This window comes from Saccopteryx bilineata, chromosome 1, assembly GCF_036850765.1.
Source record: "Saccopteryx bilineata isolate mSacBil1 chromosome 1, mSacBil1_pri_phased_curated, whole genome shotgun sequence".
NCBI classification, from domain to species: Eukaryota; Metazoa; Chordata; class Mammalia; order Chiroptera; family Emballonuridae; genus Saccopteryx; species Saccopteryx bilineata.
The window spans coordinates 301,479,563-301,497,377 of NC_089490.1; the positions used below are offsets into that span (position 1 = coordinate 301,479,563).

Below are 17,815 nucleotides of genomic sequence, written 5' to 3' on the forward strand. Positions count from 1 at the left end.
ACAGATATAGGGCTGGTTATCTCCTGGATCACACACTGAATATTGAGTCTGATTATAGGTCCAAGTTGTTTTCTGAGTTCCCTTACACTCATAGAAGCTATAGAAAAGCAAGGTGGTGGAGACCTTTTGGCCTTCCTTGGTAACATGATACACAGTTCACAGTCCTCTGCCCTAGTTCCACTCCCTTCCCAGAGTCCAATTATAAGGAGTCCTATGGTGAGGTTCCTCATGCTTCAGTTACCAATAGACCAGTCAGCTCCCAGTTTGTGGCTGGAGCATGGCATGCTGTCCTTCTCAGAGTCAGCTTACAAGGATTGGCAGGGTCAGTCCCTGCTATCCCCGAGGCCATCTCCGTTGGGGCTGCAGGCTTCAGGTGGCTGTGGTGAATCAGGCGAATATGCCTTCTATCTTGGCAACAGTGGGAGTGGTCAGGATCACAGTGTAAGGTCCCTTCCACCTGGGTTGGAGGTGAGCTGGACTTCAATCCTTGACCCACACCTGGTTTCCTGGGTGGAAAAATGGGTAGGGGCAAACAAAATGATCAGAGCCCTATCTAGCACCCATTTCGATATGGTACCGGCTACCTTGCCTAAAGCTTCTAATTGCCTATGTAGTTCTGTTTCTTCTCATTCTCAGGGAGTCCCTGGAAATCTATGTAATATTGGGGGAGGCCTATTGTATAATACCTCATAAGGTGAATACCTGATGTTCTTGAAGGGGGTGCACCAAACCATAAACAATATTAGAGGCAAAGCTTGAATCCACTTAAGACCTGTTTCCTGACATAACTTGCTAAGCCCTAACTTCAGAGTCCTATTCATACCTTCTACCTTTCCGGAGCTCTGAGGTCTGTATGCCAGATGAAGCTTCCAGGTGATGTCCAATGCTTGAGCTGTTCGTTGTACTACCTTAGCCACAAAGACTGGGCTGTTGTCAAAGACGATCCAAGAGGTAGTCCAAATCTTGGAATAACATCTCTGAGCAATAACCTTGATACTTCTCTAGCCTTTTCAGTCTGGGTGGGGCAGGCTTCTACCCATCCTAAGTAGGTGCACACTAACACCAACAGGTACTGATAACCTTGACTCTTTGGCATCTTGGGGAAGTCTTCTTGTATATCCTCAAAGGGGGCTGCCCCCTAGAACTGGATACCAGGGAATACCGAAGGTCCTTGTTTTGCAATATTCTGACGACAGGTTGAGCAGACCAGGCTGAGTTTCTTGGCTAGGGTTGCCAAGAGAGGGATATAGAAATATCTCCCTAGCAGTTTTTTTGTCTTTTCTTGTTCCAGATGGGTGGCAGCATGCAAAGCCTAGACTATAGCTGGCCCAAACAGGTGAGGAACAACAACTCTACCATCTGGCAGTTGCATCCAGCCACCCTTTAATTCTTTGGCCCTTCTTTCTCTGTCCACCTTTCTCTCCCTCGGAATACCTGGGTGCAAATACTGGGGCCCATGGGATGAGAGGGACTTAGTGCCCTTCTGGTAGGGCAGGGTAGAAGCCCTCTTTGCTTCTGCTCTGGCGTTTCCCTGGGTTTCTACCGTTCCTTCCCTCTGGTGTCCTTGGCAGTGGATCACTGCTACTTGTTTTGGCTTCCAAACTGCTTCCAGCAGCTGGAGAATTAATTCCTCCTGGATATTTAAATTCTTTGCCCCCAGCAGTTAAGAGTCCTCTCTCTTTGTAAATTGCCCCATGTACTTGGAGAGTGAGAAAGGCAAAATGGGAATCTGTAAAGATATAAACTCTTTTCCTTTCACTGAGCTCTAAGGCTCAAGTCAGGGCAGTCAGTTCTCCCTGCTGAGCACAAGTGCCTTGGGGTAGAGGCTGCGCCTCTGGAGTCTCTGTTACAGTCACTACTGCATCCTCTGCCTGCTTTTCTCCCCTTGAGTTCACAGACTGCTTCTATTTACATACAGCTCCCAGTCGGGCTCCCTTAGGGGCTGATCTAGTAAGTCCAGCTGGCTGGAGTATACTGCGTCAGGTACTTCCAAGCAACTGTGCTGCGGCTATCCCTCACTCACTGGGAGCAGTGTCCTGGATTTAGAGTGGTACACACCTCTACTACTAGTCTTAGGTTTTTATATAATAATCTCTGGTACTTAGTGAGGCGGGCATTAGTGAGCCAGTGATGCCCTTTGGCATTCATCAGAGTCACTGCATGGGGCACCTGCACTTTCAGGTCTTGTCCTAAAGTTAGTCTGTCTGCCTCTTGCACCAGCATGGCCGTGGCTGCTAGGGCTCTCAGGCATGGAGGCCAGCCCTTTGCAACCCTATCTAGTTGCTTGGAGAGGTAGGCTACCGGTCTAGGCCATGACCCTAAATCCTGGGTTAAAACACCCACTGCTGTCTTGCTCCTCGCTGAGACATACAGCACAAAAGTTTTTGCTAGGTTAGGAAGACCTAGTGCTGGTGCAACTTGTAATTCCTTTTTAAGAGTCTAAAAGGCACAGTCCTGTGCTGACCTTCAATCCATGGGCTCTTTTTCTCCCCCCTTTGTGACTTCGTAGAGGGTTTGGCCAGTACTGCAAAGTTGGGGATCCACAATCCTACTGCACCCAGGAAGTCTCTAACTTGTCTCCTCGTGGTGGAGGGGGTTGGAATGTTCTGAATAACCTGTTTCTATTTTACCCCTAGCCTCCTTTCCCCTGTTTGAGAATGAACCTCAAGTATTTTACTTGCCTTTGGCTGATCTGGGCCTTCTTCTTTGAGACCTTGTATCCATTCTTCTCTAGATGATGTAGAAGCTTGTCTGTTCCTCGAGCACATCCTTGGAGAGTCTCATGACTTAGCAACAGGTCATCTACGTACTGAAGGAGGACACATCCTATGTCCTGTGTAGGAAACATCTGTAGGTCCTGAGCGAGGGCTTCCCCAAAGAATGTAGGGGAGTTCTTGAACCCTTGCAGGAGCCTACTCCAGATATACTGCACCTTTCCCCCTGTACCTGGGTCCTCCCATTGGAAGGCAAACAGCTTCTGGTTTTCAAGAGCTAGAAGGCACCTTGTAAGTCTAAGCAAGTGAACGATAAGACTTGAGCAGGGAGGAGGCTTAGGAGGGTATAAGGATTTGGTACTATTAGGTCTAGAGTCACTGCTGCCTCACTTACGACCCTCAGATCCTGTACTGGCCAATAATCATCAGTCCCCAGTTTTCTGACAGGAAGCAAAGGAGTATTCCAAGGTGATTGGCATGGGATAATGACTTTGTACTCTTTAAGTCTTTGTAAATGCACTTGGATTTCTTCCAAGGCCCACCTAGGAATTGAGTATTGTTTTTGGCTGACAGGCATTGCCCTAGGTTTTAACTCTATCGCACTGGCACTTGGTTTATTGCCAGCCCCCCCCGGGGGGGGGTAGGTTCAGCCCAGACTCCAGGGTATTTATGAATTAGTTTTTGGTTTGGAGGCTTCACAGACATGGCAGCAAAAATCCTCCACTCCTTCTATCTGGGGACGGTTAGAGTTAGAACAAGCATGGGCTTAGGCACCTGTAACTCTTGCTGGCCATTGTCAGCAAAAGGTACCATAGCCCTTAATTTGCTTAGCAGATTGCGTCCTAATAGGGGCACTGGACAGTCAGACATGTATAAAAACTGATGTATAACTTCATGACCTCCTATTGTACATTTACGGGGCAGACAGAACGCCTGTTCGTCCTGTGTTCCTGTAGCTCCTACAATGTTCACTCTACGGGTGCAGAGTGGCGCTACTGGCTGGGTCACCACTCCCCCTTGTCTTGGTTGGGACATTTATTTATTCAATGACCGATTCCCGGCAGATGGCACACTGATCACGTTGCAGGGGAGCTCTGTCTGACTGACAGTTCTTGCCCTTGCCTGTCTTCTTTCCATTTTTGAATGGGGGGGGGGGTTCTTTTTCCCTTCTGCTGAAAAGCTACAGCTATAAATTCAGCCTTTTTCTGCATTCGGTGCTCACCTTCATTTCTGCTTGTTAATCTCCATGTTCACATAGACTTTATTGGCTACTGCTAGGAGTTGGAATACATTCATTCCCGCAAAGCCTTCTAATTTCTGGAGTTGCTCTTTTTATATCTCCTTCACTCTGGCTGACAAAGGGCATATTAACCATTCTTTGGTTCTCTGGACTCTCTGGGTCACAAAGGGTATAGATTCTGTAGGTCTCACAAAATTTCTCGTAAAAGTCACCTGAACTTTCATCCTTCCTCTGCAAAGACTGTGCCACCTTGTTGATATCAGTGGCCTTCTGGCCTCCCATCTGTAAGCCTTGGAGGAGAGCCTCTCTATATCTCCTGAGCCATCTCAAACCTTCCTTATCATTTGGGTCCCACTTTGGATCCTCTCCTGGCATCTGGACCATTTTCCTGGGGATTCTGGTATTCCTCAGGAGCATTCTCCTCTAGCCTTTAGTTGTTGCCTGTATTATCCAGCATCTTTCCTCTGTGTTGAACAGAGTGAGGAGCAATTGATGGCAATCTACCCACGGAAGATTGTGTGTCTGGACTATGGATTGCATGAGATCTATTACAGCCTGAAGCTTTTCTGTATAAGAGGGAGTGTGGTGTCTCCAATTGAGGAGGTCAGTGGTGGTGAAAAGTTGATAACACCAAAAGAGATGGGAAGATGGCAGTGGAGTAGGCGGACACATAGACGCCCAGCTCTCACCACCAAACTGGAATACAAATCAATTTAGGAAAAATCAGCGTGAAAAAACCAACTCTGGACTACAAGAACAGCTCTCAAAAACCAAGGAGCAAAGAAGAGGCCACAACAAACCTGGTAGGGAGCGCCTGAATGTCCTCTGCTTACAGGAACAGAGTGGAGGGGGAGGCTGAGAGTCCAGAGGGGATCTAACCCAAGGGAAAAGAGCAGAAAATGCTGCTCACAGCCACTTGCCTGGCGACCAGGGAGCGAGGTGTGTTGAAAAGACCAGCTTATCTTCCAAGTGGAAAGGACAGGGAGAGGGACAGACTGTGAGGGGCTAAGGAATTCAGGAAACGAACTAAAAAAGCTGACTCATCCATGCTGGAGGTGGCCATAGCTGGGGGAGGGACTGAACCTTCCACAAAACAGTACTGAATTGCTTCCGGATCAGAGATCTCCAGACATCTATCCAGCTCCAATCAGCGCAACAAGACACAGCTGAAAACAAGAAGTGGGGAGGAGGGGCAGTAACTCAGGTCTACATGGAGATCTGAGATACACCTCCCCCTACTGAAGCTGAGAAAACACCCTGCCCCCAGAGAGATTAGTTGGCTGAAGAGGCCTTCAGAGTCTCAGATTACACCCATCGCATTCCTGGATACACTTTCAAGAAAGCCCCCTGCTGAGATAAATAAACAAGACTATCACCTGTTAAGAAAACAAACAAATCAAGACTTCAAAGCTGCCGAAATCCAAAAGTGGATTACAAATAATAGCTGATACCAACCCAAGAAGACCTAGAAATAACACAACTGAAAACTGGAGGCAGACAAAACCAAGCCTAGACTCAACCAACTCTACAAATAAAACACCGAAACACAATGAGAAAACAAAAAAGTGCAATCCAAATGAAACCACAAGAGATACCTTCAGGAGATGAACTGAGTGATATTGAAATAATCAAACTTCCAGATGCAGAGTTCAAAATAATGATTGTAAGGATGCTTAGGGATCTTAGAACAACAATGGATGGTCATTATGAACACCTAAATAAAGAAATAGCAAGTATAAAAAAGAATCAGGTGGAGATTATAAATACAATATCAGAAATAAAGACCACAATGGAAGGAATTAAAAACAGGATAGATAGAGCTGAGGATCGAATCAACAAGTTGGAGGAAAACTGGAATGAAGGCATGAAAGCAGAGAAGAAAAAAGAAAAGAGACTCAAAAAGTCTGAAGAAACTCTTAGAGAGCTCTGTGACAACATGAAGAGAAATAACATCCGCATCATAGGGGTTCCTGAAGAAGAAGAAAAAGAACAAGGGATAGAGACTTTGTTCAATCATATCATAGCTGAAAACTTTCCTAAATTAATGCAGGAGAAACTCTCACAAGTTCAAGAAGCACAGAGGACTCCATTAAAGAGAAACCAAAAGGAACCTACGCCAAGACACATCATAATTAAAATACCAAAGCTAAGCGATAAAGAGAAAATATTAAAAGCTGCAAGAGAAAAAAAAGCTATCACCTACAAAGGAGCCCCCATAAGGATGACTTCTCAACAGAAACATTTGAGGCTAGAAGGGAATGGCAAGAAATATTCAAAGTAATGCAAAACAAGAACGTACATCCAAGACTACTTTATCCAGCAAGGCTATTGTTTAAAATTGAAGGAGAAATAAAAAGCTTCCCAGACAAAAAACAACTCAAGGAATTCATTACAACCAAACCAATGCTGCAGGAAATGTTAAGGGGCCTGTTGTAAACAGATCAAAGTGGGAAAAGAATATAGCAAAAAAGGAATACAGCTTTAAAGAATAAAATGGCAATAAACAACTACATATCAATAATAACCATAAATGTAAATGGATTAAATGATCCAATCAAAAGACATAGGGTAGCTGCGTGGATAAGAAAACAGGACCCGTATATATGCTGTCTACAAGAGACACACCTTAGAACAAAAGATGCACATAGATTGAAGGTAAAAGGATGGAAAAAAAACATTCCATGGAAATGGAAATGAAAAAAAAGCTGGGGTAGTAATACTTATATCAGACAAATTGGACTTTAGAACAAAGGATATAGCAAGAGATAAAGAAGGCCACTACATAATGATAAAGGGAGTAATCCAACAGGAAGATATAACTATTACAAATATCTACGCACCTCATATAGGAGCACCTAAATATATAAAGCAGACTTTGGTGGATTTAAAGGGTGAGATCAACAGCAATACTATAATAGTAGGGGATTTCAATACTCCACTAACATCACTAGATAGATCCTCAAGATAGATCCTCAAGAAAGAAAATTAACAAAGAAACAGCAGACTTATTAGACACACTAGATCTACTCTATTTAATAGATATCTTCAGAACCTTTCACCCTAAAGCAGCAGAATATACATTCTTTTCAAGTGCTCATGGTACATTCTCTAGGATAGACCACATGTTAGGGCACAAAAGTGCTCTCCATAAATTTAAGAAGATTGAAATCATATCAAGCACTTTCTCTGATCACAACAGCATGAAACTAGAAATGAACCATAACAGAAAAGCTCAAAAATTCTCAAACACATGGAAACTAAATAGCAGGTTGTTAAATAACGAATGGATTAAAAGTGAGATCAAAGAAGAAATAAAAAAATTCCTAGAAATGAATGACAATGAACATACAACAACTCAAAATTTATGGGACACAGCAAAAGCAGTCCTGAGAGGGAAGTTCATAGCACTACAGGCACACTTTAAGAAGCTAGAAAAAGCTTAAATAAACAACTTAACCCTGCATCTAAAAAAACTAGAAAAAGAACAGCAAGTAAAGCACAAATGTAGTGGAAGGAAGGAAATAATAAAGATCAGAGCAGAAATAAATGACATAGAGGCTAAAGAAACAATACAGAGGATCAATGAAACTAGGAGCTGGTTCTTTGAAAAGGTAAACAAGATTGATGAACCTTTAACTAGACTCACCAAGAAAAAGAGTGAGAGGACTCAAATAAATAAAATTAGAAACGAGAGTGGAGAAATAACAACTGACACAACAGAAATACAAAGTATTGTAAGAAAATACTATGAAGAACTGTATGCCAAAAAACTAGACAACCCAGATGAAATGGACAATTCCTTGAAACATACAATCTTCCAAAAATCAATCTGGAAGAATCAGAAAACCTAAACAGACTGATTACACCAAATGAGATGGAAACAGTTATAAAAAAACTCGCAACAAAGAAAAGTCCTGGGCCTGATGGCTTCACAACTGAATTCTATCAAATATTCAAAGAGAACTAACTTCTATCCTTCTCAAACTATTTCAAAAAATTCAAGAGGAAGGAAGACTTCCAAACTCCTTTTATGAGGCGAGCATAATTCTGATTCCAAAACCAGGCAAAGACAACACAAAGAAAGAAAATTATAGGCCAATATCTCTGATGAATATAGATGCTAAAATCCTCAACAAAATATTAGCAAACCGGATGCAACAATATATGGAAAAAATCATACACCAGGATCAAGTGGGATTTATTCTGGGGAGGCAAGGCTGGTACAATATTTGTAAATCAATCAATGTAATTCATCACATAAACAAAAAGAAGGAGAAAAACCATATGATAATTTCAATAGATGCAGAAAAAGCATTTGATAATCAAAACTCTCAGCAAAGTGGGAACACTGGAAACATACCTCAACATGATAAAAGCCATCTATGAGAAACCCACAGCCAACATCATACTCAATGGGCAAAAATTAAAATCAATACCCTTAAGATCAGGAACAAGGCAGAGTGTCCCTTTTCACCACTCTTATTTAACATAGTCCTGGAAGTCCTAGCCACAGCAATCAGATAAGAAAAAGAAATAAAAGGCATTCAAGTTGGAAAAGAAGAAGTAAAATTATCATTATTTGCAGATGATATGATATTGTATGTAGAAAACCCTAAAGTCTCAGTCAAAAAACTACTGGACCTAATAAATGAATTCAGCAAAGTGGCAGGATATAAAATCAATACTCAGAAATCAGAGGCTTTTTATACGCCAACAATGAACAGTCAGAAAGAGAAATTAAGGAAACAATCCCCTTCACAATTACAACCAAAAAAATAAAGTACCTAGGAGTAAATTTAACCAAGGAGACTAAAGAATTGTACTTGGAAAATTACAAAGCATTGATAAAAGAAATCAAGGAAGATACAAACAAGTGGAAGCACATACCGTGCTCATGGTTAGGAAGAATAAACATCATTAAAATGTCTATATTACCCAAAGCAATCTATAAATTCAATGCAATACCAATTAAAATACCAATGACATACTTTAAAGATATAGACTACATATTCCAAAAATTTATATGGAACCAAAAAAGAACACGAATAGCCTCAGCAATCTTAAAAAAGAAGAATAAAGTGGGAGGTATCACACTTCCTGATATCAAGTTATACTACAAGGCCATTGTACTCAAAACAGTCTGGTACTGGCATAAGAACAGGCATATAGATTTATGGAACAGAACAAAGAACCCAGAAATAAACCCACAGTTCTATGGACAACTGATATTTGACAAAGGAGGTAAGGAAATACAATGGAGTAAAGACAGCCTCTTTAACAAATGGTGTTGGGAAAATTGGACAGCTACCTGCAAAAAAATGAAACTAGATCACCAGCTTACACCACTCACAAAAATAAACTCAAAATGGATAAAAGACTTAAATGTAAGCCTTAAAACTATAGGCATATTAGAAGAAAACATAGGCAGTAAGCTCTCTGACATCTCTCGGAGCAATATACTTGCTGATTTATCTCCATGGGGAAGTGAAATAAAAGACAGGATAAACAAATGGGACTATATCAAACTAAAAAGCTTTTGCACAGCTAAAGACAACAAGAACAGAATAAAAAGACAAACTACACAATGGGAGAACATATTTGACAATACATCTGATAAGGGGTTAATAACTAAAATTTATAAAGAACTTGTAAAACTTAATACCAGAAAGACAAACAATCCAATCCAAAAATGGGCAAAAGAAATGAATAGACACTTCTTCAAAGAGGACATACAGATGGCCAATAGGCATATGAAAAAATGCTCATCACTAATCAGTAGAGAAATGCAAATTAAAACCACAATGAGATATCACCTCACACCAGTCAGAATGGTGCTCATCAACAAAACAACACAGAATAAGTGCTGGCGAGGATGTGGAGAAAAGGGAACCCTCCTGCACTGCTGGTGGGAATGCAGACTGGTGCAGCCAATATAAAAAACAGTATGGAGATTCCTCAAAAAATTAAAAATGGAACTGCCTTTTGACCCAGCTATCCCACTGTTAGAAATATACCCCAAGAACACCATAACACTGTATGAAAAGAAGAAATGCACCCCATGTTTATGGCAGCATTGTTCACAATAGTAAAGATCTGGAAACAGCCCAAGTGTCCGTCAGAGGACGAGTGGATAAAAAACTTTGGTACATATATACTCTGGAATACTACTCAGCCATAAAAAATGATGACATCGGATCATTTACAATAACATGGATGGACCTTGATAACATTATACTGAGTGAAATAAGTAAATCAGAAAAAAACTAAGAACTATATGAATCCATATATAGATGGGACATAAAAATGAGACTCAGAGACATAAACAAGAATGTGATGGCAAGGGAGGTAGGGAGTGGGGGGAGGGGAGATGGGGCGAGGAAGGAGAGAGGGGTTGAGGGAAGGGAGGGGCACAAAGAAAACCAGATAGAAGGTGACAGAAGACAATTTGACTTTGGGGGAGGGGTATACAGCACAATCAAATGTCAAAATAATCTGGAGATGTTTTCTCTCAACATATATACCCTGATTTATCAATGTCACTGCATTAAATTTAATAAATAAATTTTAAAAAAAGTTAACACCAACACTTGCTGTTCCACTATATTCCCCTGCTCGTTTATCACTGTGTTTCTTACTTATCTCAGAGGCATCTGTATATCAGGCATTGTCTTTGAGCATAACCTCCCAGCTAGGGGGAGAGAGCCTGTGCCTGATTCCAGTAGTGCAGCTGGAATCACCTTCGGCTTGGATTCAAGTGAGCTTATGTTGGGATCTGGTAAATCTGGCAATGATGGGCCTGAGTCAGTGGCAGTCTCTAGGGTGGACAGAGAGTCAGGTATGAAAGGGTAGAGGCTCGCTGGTACTTAAAGTGGAACAGCTAGAGTTTCAGCTTCTTCTGATTCACTAGGGGTTAAAATTTCTGGCTTTGGCTGCTGTGGTGGCTCTCTGGGTCTGGTGAAATGCTTCCTTGCCTTAGCTACCAATACTGTAGAAGCCTGACCGCTAAGCCAAGTGGGCAGGGGCAAAACTAGTGTAAGCCAAGTGTCTATGTAGGGAAACTGATCGGGGAGGCTTAGATCCCTAGTGACTTCCTGCCACACCTTCTGTACAACACACTTATACAAGCTTCCCTCTGGTGACCATCCTACCCAAGAAGTGGGCCATTCTAACTCACACAGGTCCTCAATTTCCCTGGGGACATATTAACCCTGTAATTCCCTGAAAACCCTTTCTTAACATTCTTGACCATTGTGGCTAAAGTAGTGGGTTTTCCCTGTGAACCACTTATACCTCCCGTGACAGACAGCAGTCATGCCACAAGAAGGAATGGGGGAAAGGAAGGGGAAACTTGGAGGGGAAGCCACTCGCTTCAGTTCATCACCGGGCACGCCCCTCACGGGAATGGCGGGCCCTCTTGGCTTATGGAAGGCTGATATAAACCGTCCACATGCAATTCTGCCTCTGAACCATATGAGGTGCCCTATGGAACCGTGGTTTGGGACCCAACACTTGCTTCGGCCCTGTGGGAGAGAGTGGGAACCCTCTCCTAGTGTTCGTCTCGTTCACTCGGCATGCACTCTCTTTCACACAATCTCCCAGCAGTGGAGGGTGACTAGTCACCACTCCTAACCTATGGAGGGCAATTAGTGACTCTCTAGAGGGTGATCAGGCTTCCCTTCTGCCCAGTAGGGCAGGACCTCAGCTAGCTACCCTTGCCCACTATGCCTTACTGTGCTTGAGACGTGCCACTGTTCCTGTTCCTTTGTTATCTGAATCTTTCTGGGACCAGCAGCTGGGAATTCCCCTTTCCGCCCTGTGAGGTGTCCACATGGGAAAATTCCCAGTGTGCACTCAGCAGGCACATCTGTAGGACTGCTTGGGGGCTACCCAGTGAGGTATCCAAAGTCCACCAAGTGCGGGTGTCTCTCCTCCTTGCTTCCCCACCAATGCACCAAAATCTGTTGCAGGAAGCAACCCGACAGGATAGACACTCAGATAACTCAATCAATAAAGGAAGGAGAATTTATTAAGCTGGTGGAGCATGTGAAGCTTGTAGCTCCAAATCACGGGCTCCCCAAAGTTGACTTTCTTACAGGTTATATACCATTACAGTATTTAAGCAATATGCATGTGATTTCTTTGTTTAAGGTTTGCCAGGACTCAAGGAGCGGGGAGGGAATGTTTCAGTGGGGTCAGCAAGGGGGATGGGGTTTCCCGATCACTGGTCATAGTTACATACAGATCTTGCTGTTCTTGTTTTGTACTGTAACTATGGCATATAGATAACACTGAGGAACAATCCTTTTTCATTTTCTGAGGTTTTAGAACTTTTTCTATATATTTCTGCATTGCTGATTCCAAATCTGAAATCTGTTTTTTGGTGCATGCTCTAGTTTTTATGCAATTTTAATTTCTTTTGTTATAGTTAATGGCATGTATTGGTTTTTAAACTGGAGTTAAAGGGCAACGACTATTGGATTGAACATAACCACAAGGCAATTAATGTTTTACAACCATCACTTTTACATAATTGTAGTTGTTTTTAAATGTAAAAAATTATTATCTGATAAAAACACCCTCTTATTTTGTTTTAAGATTGAATCATGACTTCTTCAAGTAGAAGTATTCAATAAATGTAAGAATAATCCTGAAACCTTCTGTTATATATGTGGCTGTTACACACTTCAACGTCAAAGGCACAATATTTCATCATTCATGACACATGCATATATTGCCTATTTTCAAGTTCCCCTTGGCAATCAAGACAAGAATTGGGCTCCTCATATTGTGTGTCATAATTGTGAGGAAATGCTTCGTGACTGGACAAAAGGAAAATGCAAAGGAATGCCTTTTGGTATTCCCATGGTTTGGTGTAAACCTAAGGACCTCAGCAGTGACTGTTATTTCTGTCTGATCCATACAAAGGGCATCGGCAAGAAAAAATGGCATATGATCGCATATCCTAATATTTCTTCAGCAATACAACCTATCCTACACTCTGAGACACTCCTGGTTCCAGTTTTCAATGATTTTATTTCTTTTAAGGATGAAGAAAGTGAACATGTCCTCAACAAGTGTATTTTGATAAGATGCATGAGGAAATGGTTGTAGAATCTGAAGAGTCTTCTTCTGAGGCCAGTCATTAACCCCTCAGCAGTTTAGCCAACCCAAATTGAATGACTTAGTAAGAGATTTGGGCCTGTCAAAGAAAGCAGCTGAGTTATTAGCCTCCAGGCTTCAAGAAAAGAAAGTACTTCACCAGTCAGCTAAAGTTTCCCATTTCAGGAAGTGTGAATAAATTTTTGTGGACATTTTTTTTGAAGACAAAAACTTTGTTTACTGTCATGATATCAGTAGTCTTCTCAGCCAGCTAGGTGTTACCACTGACAGTCCAACAGAATGGCTATTTCCTGACAGCTCTAAACAGAGTCTGAGATGTGTTCTCCTACACCAGTGGTCCCCAATCTTTTTTCGGTCACGGACCGGTTTAATGTCAGAAAATATTTTCATGGACCGGCCTTTAGGGTGGGACGGAAAAATGTATCATGTGACTGAGACAAGCATCAAGAGTGAGTCTTAGATGGATATTACAGAGGGAATCTGGTCATTTTTTAAAAATAAACATCATTCAGACTTAAATATAAATAAAATGGAAATAATGTAAGTTATTTATTCTTTCTCTGAGGACCGGTACCAAATGGCCCATGGACCGGTACTGGTCCACGGCCCAGGGGTTGGGGACCACTGCCCTACACATGGTAATGTTTATGCAGTGGTTCCAATTGATTATTCAACTCATCTGTGAGCATATTATAATGACATAAAAATTGTCCTCAACTTACTGAAGTATGAGGAGCATAACTGGATCATTTGTGTGGATCTTAAAATGGTAAATTTCCTGCTAGGACAACAGAGAGGTTTCATGAAGTATCCTTGCTTTCTGTGTTTGTGGGACAGCTGAGCTTGGGAGAAACACTGGACACAGAAGGAGTGGCTGAAACGTGAAGCTCTGGAAGTAGGGATGCAAAATATTGTGAATGAACCTGTAGTTAATCGAGACAGGATCATTTTCCCCTCATTTCACATCAAAGTTGGCTTAATGAAGCAGTTTGTTCAGGCTTTGAATAGAGAAAGTGAATACTTTCAACATATTATTTCTGCTTTTCCTGACTTGTCTTTCGAGAAGATAAAAACAGGTGTATTCGATGGACCTCAAATTTGAACCCTCATACGTGACGAAGAATTTGCCAGGAAGATAGATAAGGAGGAGAAAGCAGCATGGCAGTCATTTGTGGCAGTTACAAAGAACTTCCTTGGCAACAAAAAAGCAGAAAACTATGAACTTGTGGTTCAAAGGATGCTGTTGGCTTTCCGCAACATTGGATGTAACATGAGCGTTAAGATTTACTTCCTGAACAGTCACCTTGATAAGTTTCCAGAAAATCTTGGAGCTGTTAGTGATGAGCAGGGAGAACGCTTTCACCAAGATCTGAAGATGATAAGAATGTTATCAGGGGCAATGGGAGAGAAATATGATGGCAGACTACTGCTGGAGCATCAAACAAGATTGTCCTCAACAAGTACATAAACGCAAGAGCTACAAACGCAAATTTTTGCCTGAATAGAATTTAAATAAGTTTTGCATAAATTTTATGATTAAAATAAGTGTTTTAATATGTTCTATTTCAAAATTTTAGACAAATTCTGATGCAATCATATCTTTTGGTGTATTAATGTATTTGCTGCATTATATAAATTATTATATTTTCACAAAGATAATGCCCAAGAAGAACATTCTACTTCATTATGTTAAACTAAATGTTGAAAATTTTACAATAAGATGAAAACCTAAAATCTTGAATTGCAAAACACCTGTAGCTTACAGAGAAAAACTAATGTCAGATCTGAGATCAGCACACTTGAATTAGGTAAGAACAAGTGTTTTTGCGGATGCAACAAAAAATTTGATTCTCAGTGTTATTACTGGCTGACTTGGTTACCCCAGCTGGCTCCTGTCCCTTGTATTCTTTTTGTTTCTTTCTTCTAAATCAAGAGGGGGCCTGCCCCTCCTTCCACAATTATTGCTGGGAGTATTATACCTTGTTTCCCCACAGTTCCAAGAACCTACTCATGACTTAAGTGAGGGCTTATTTTATACTCTCTTGACTCTCTAGTGTCCTTTGTTATGACAAGAATCAATTACTAGCTCCTCCTCCCATCTTTTCCAAGTGAGAGTAGGGGAGATAGACAGAAAGACCCCCGCATGTACCTTGACCAGGATCCACTCAGCATCCCCTGTCTGGGACTGATGTTCTGCCCATCTGTGACCATGCTTGCAACCAAGCTATTTTTAGTGCCTGAGGTGGAGTCTTCATGGAGCCATCCTCAGTGCCTGGGACCAGTGCATTCGAACCAATTAAGCTGTGTCTGAGGGAGGGAAAGAGAGCTAGAAAAAAGGGAGAGGAAGGGGTGGAGAAGCACATGGTCACTTCTCCTGTGTGCCCAGACCAGGAATCAAACCCAGAATATCCACATGTTAGGCCAACACTCTACCACTGAGCCAACCAGCCAAGCCAAGGCCCGAATTGCTAGCTCTTGTGTGAGCACTTTATAGATTCTTCAGAGAACCCTTCAGAAAACTTCTACTTTGTCTCTGATGTGGCTTTTGGATTTTCTGGTTGACCTCTCTTAAAGCTGAGAAGCTCCCTACTTTTCCCTGTGAGGAATAGAGTGGAGATGGACCTTAGGAGAACCACTCATAAATGGGATTTATTCCCAGGAGTTAAGACCAGTATCTGAAACACAGCCATTCCAACCTTGCTGAGCTGCAGAAACTCCTGGCCCAGTCCTGCTTCCACGAGGACAGAACCTGAGAAAGTTCTTGGGAAGGTCTGGCCTGTGCTGTGGGTGCCAGACCACCTGGAGCAGCCTGAAACCAAGGGATGACTGGAGCAGGGCATGGTGGCGGCACCTGCACTTCTGCATTTTCCTGGGGCAAGTGTGGTGAGCTCCCCATTACCCAAACGATGCTCTAGAAGGCAGTATGAGTGGCATTGTCCCAGAACACTGATGAAAGATGGGGATGACTATGGAAAGAGCTTCTTAGCTCTCAGAGGTCAACCAAAAAACTCAAAAGCCATGTCAGAGACAAAGCAGAGGTTTTCTGTAGGGTTCTCTGAAGCACCCATAAAATGCCCACACATGAGCTAGTGATTAGATTTCTGCCATAACAAAGGACATTTGAGAACCAAGAGAGTATACAGTGAGTCTTCAGTTAAGTCATCAATAGGGTCTTGGAACCATGGGTAAACAATGTAGGATAAAACCGATTTTACCATAGATAAATTGATATTAACAAGAGTTAAGTTCCTGAACCATCTTGTCAACACAATAACAAAATGACTTATGCAGGGCCTGCTGTGTTACAAACAAAACTTTTTCTTAAAAAAGTAAAGGAAGACCTGTGGTGACACAGTGGATAAAGCGTCAGCCTAGAACACTGAGGTCACTAGTTCCAAAACCTGATCTTGCCTGGTAAAGGCACATATGTGAGTTGATGCTTTCTGCTCCTCTCCTCCTTTATTTTCAGGTGTGCAGCATAGTGGTTAGACATTTATATAAGTTACAAAGTGTTCCTCCCGATAAATCTAGTACCCACCTGGCACCATACAGTTATTACAATTTTATTGCCTATATTCCCTATACTGTGCGTTTCAATATTGTGTTCATCTTCACCTGTCTGCAGAGACGTGCATTCGAACATTCCTGTCTTCCACAGTTTCCTATAAATCTTTTTTGTGAATACAAAGTTCATGTAGAGGTATCTTATATACTGTATATGTATCTCCACCCTGTCCTGTGAGGGGAAAGCCTGCAGGATGAAATTCTCAGGAGACAGATGGATCGACGTGTGTCTAAGCACAAGTAGCCCTGCTGATCAAGCAAAAGCATGTGATCACAACAAGGAGGCAGTGCACACCACAGCTTTGTTTGGGGAGCACTCCAACAGATCTGTATGCAGGAAGGAGTCCTCTGAGCATGAGGCCTTCCAGAGACAACAGGATGGGGTCCCCATCTATAAAAGAAACAGGGTAGGTAGCTGCAGGGGGAAAAGGGAGTCCATCAGGGACTTGAGGTGTGTGATGATGTTGGGTCACAGAAACCAGGGGATTGCGGTGGGTTGAGTTTGTTCAGACCCCCATGGCCAGGAGATGGTGGTGCATGTTTCACTGTATGCAAAGCAGGCAGACTTTATTATTATTATTACTATTATTATTATTATTATTATTATTATTTTAATGTGGCAGAGGTGTAGAGCCGGGCCCCAGGACAAGTGGTAAAACGGCCCGTCTGGATTTCCTCTACTCTTTCTTTGGCACCGTCTGTCCCCACACCAGTAGGCAGACTTTATATGGCCAAAATGTGCTTATTTGAGCTATAATTTAAACAAATGTATGTGTAAGAATTGGAGTTGGGTCAGGTAGTTTTGAACAAATGGTCCAGCCTACTGTGTGAAAAAAGCACAGCGCCAATGCTCTGGGCATTTTTGGTTCCTTTACGTAACCATGCTCACATATACTCTCACGTAGTTTCTCTTTCTCCATAGGAGACCCAATAATCTGCTGTCCTTGTCACTGTTTAGCTTTATTTTTTTGGGGGGGGAATCAAGGCCACCAGCCTAATATTTGGAAAAGAAATGCAGGCAAAAGCCTGAGTCAGAAAAAGATTCTAAAAACTGACCAGCCTCCTGCTTGTTTCCCTCCAACCAGAGCTTCTCGGACGTCCCTTGGGAAAATCAAGTACAGTGTCCACCCCTACCCCTTACTCTCCCCCCACACACACACACTTATTCAGGGTCAGA

General features: G+C 42.2%; 1 non-coding gene across 1 annotated transcript; it reads right to left on the reverse strand.

Moving 5' to 3' along the window:
- Positions 1-17,250: 17,250 nt before the first annotated feature.
- On the reverse strand, positions 17,251-17,380 carry LOC136321265 (small nucleolar RNA SNORA55). Its single transcript, XR_010728535.1, has one exon. It is a non-coding gene; the product is annotated as a small nucleolar RNA SNORA55 (small nucleolar RNA).
- Positions 17,381-17,815: the final 435 nt, after the last annotated feature.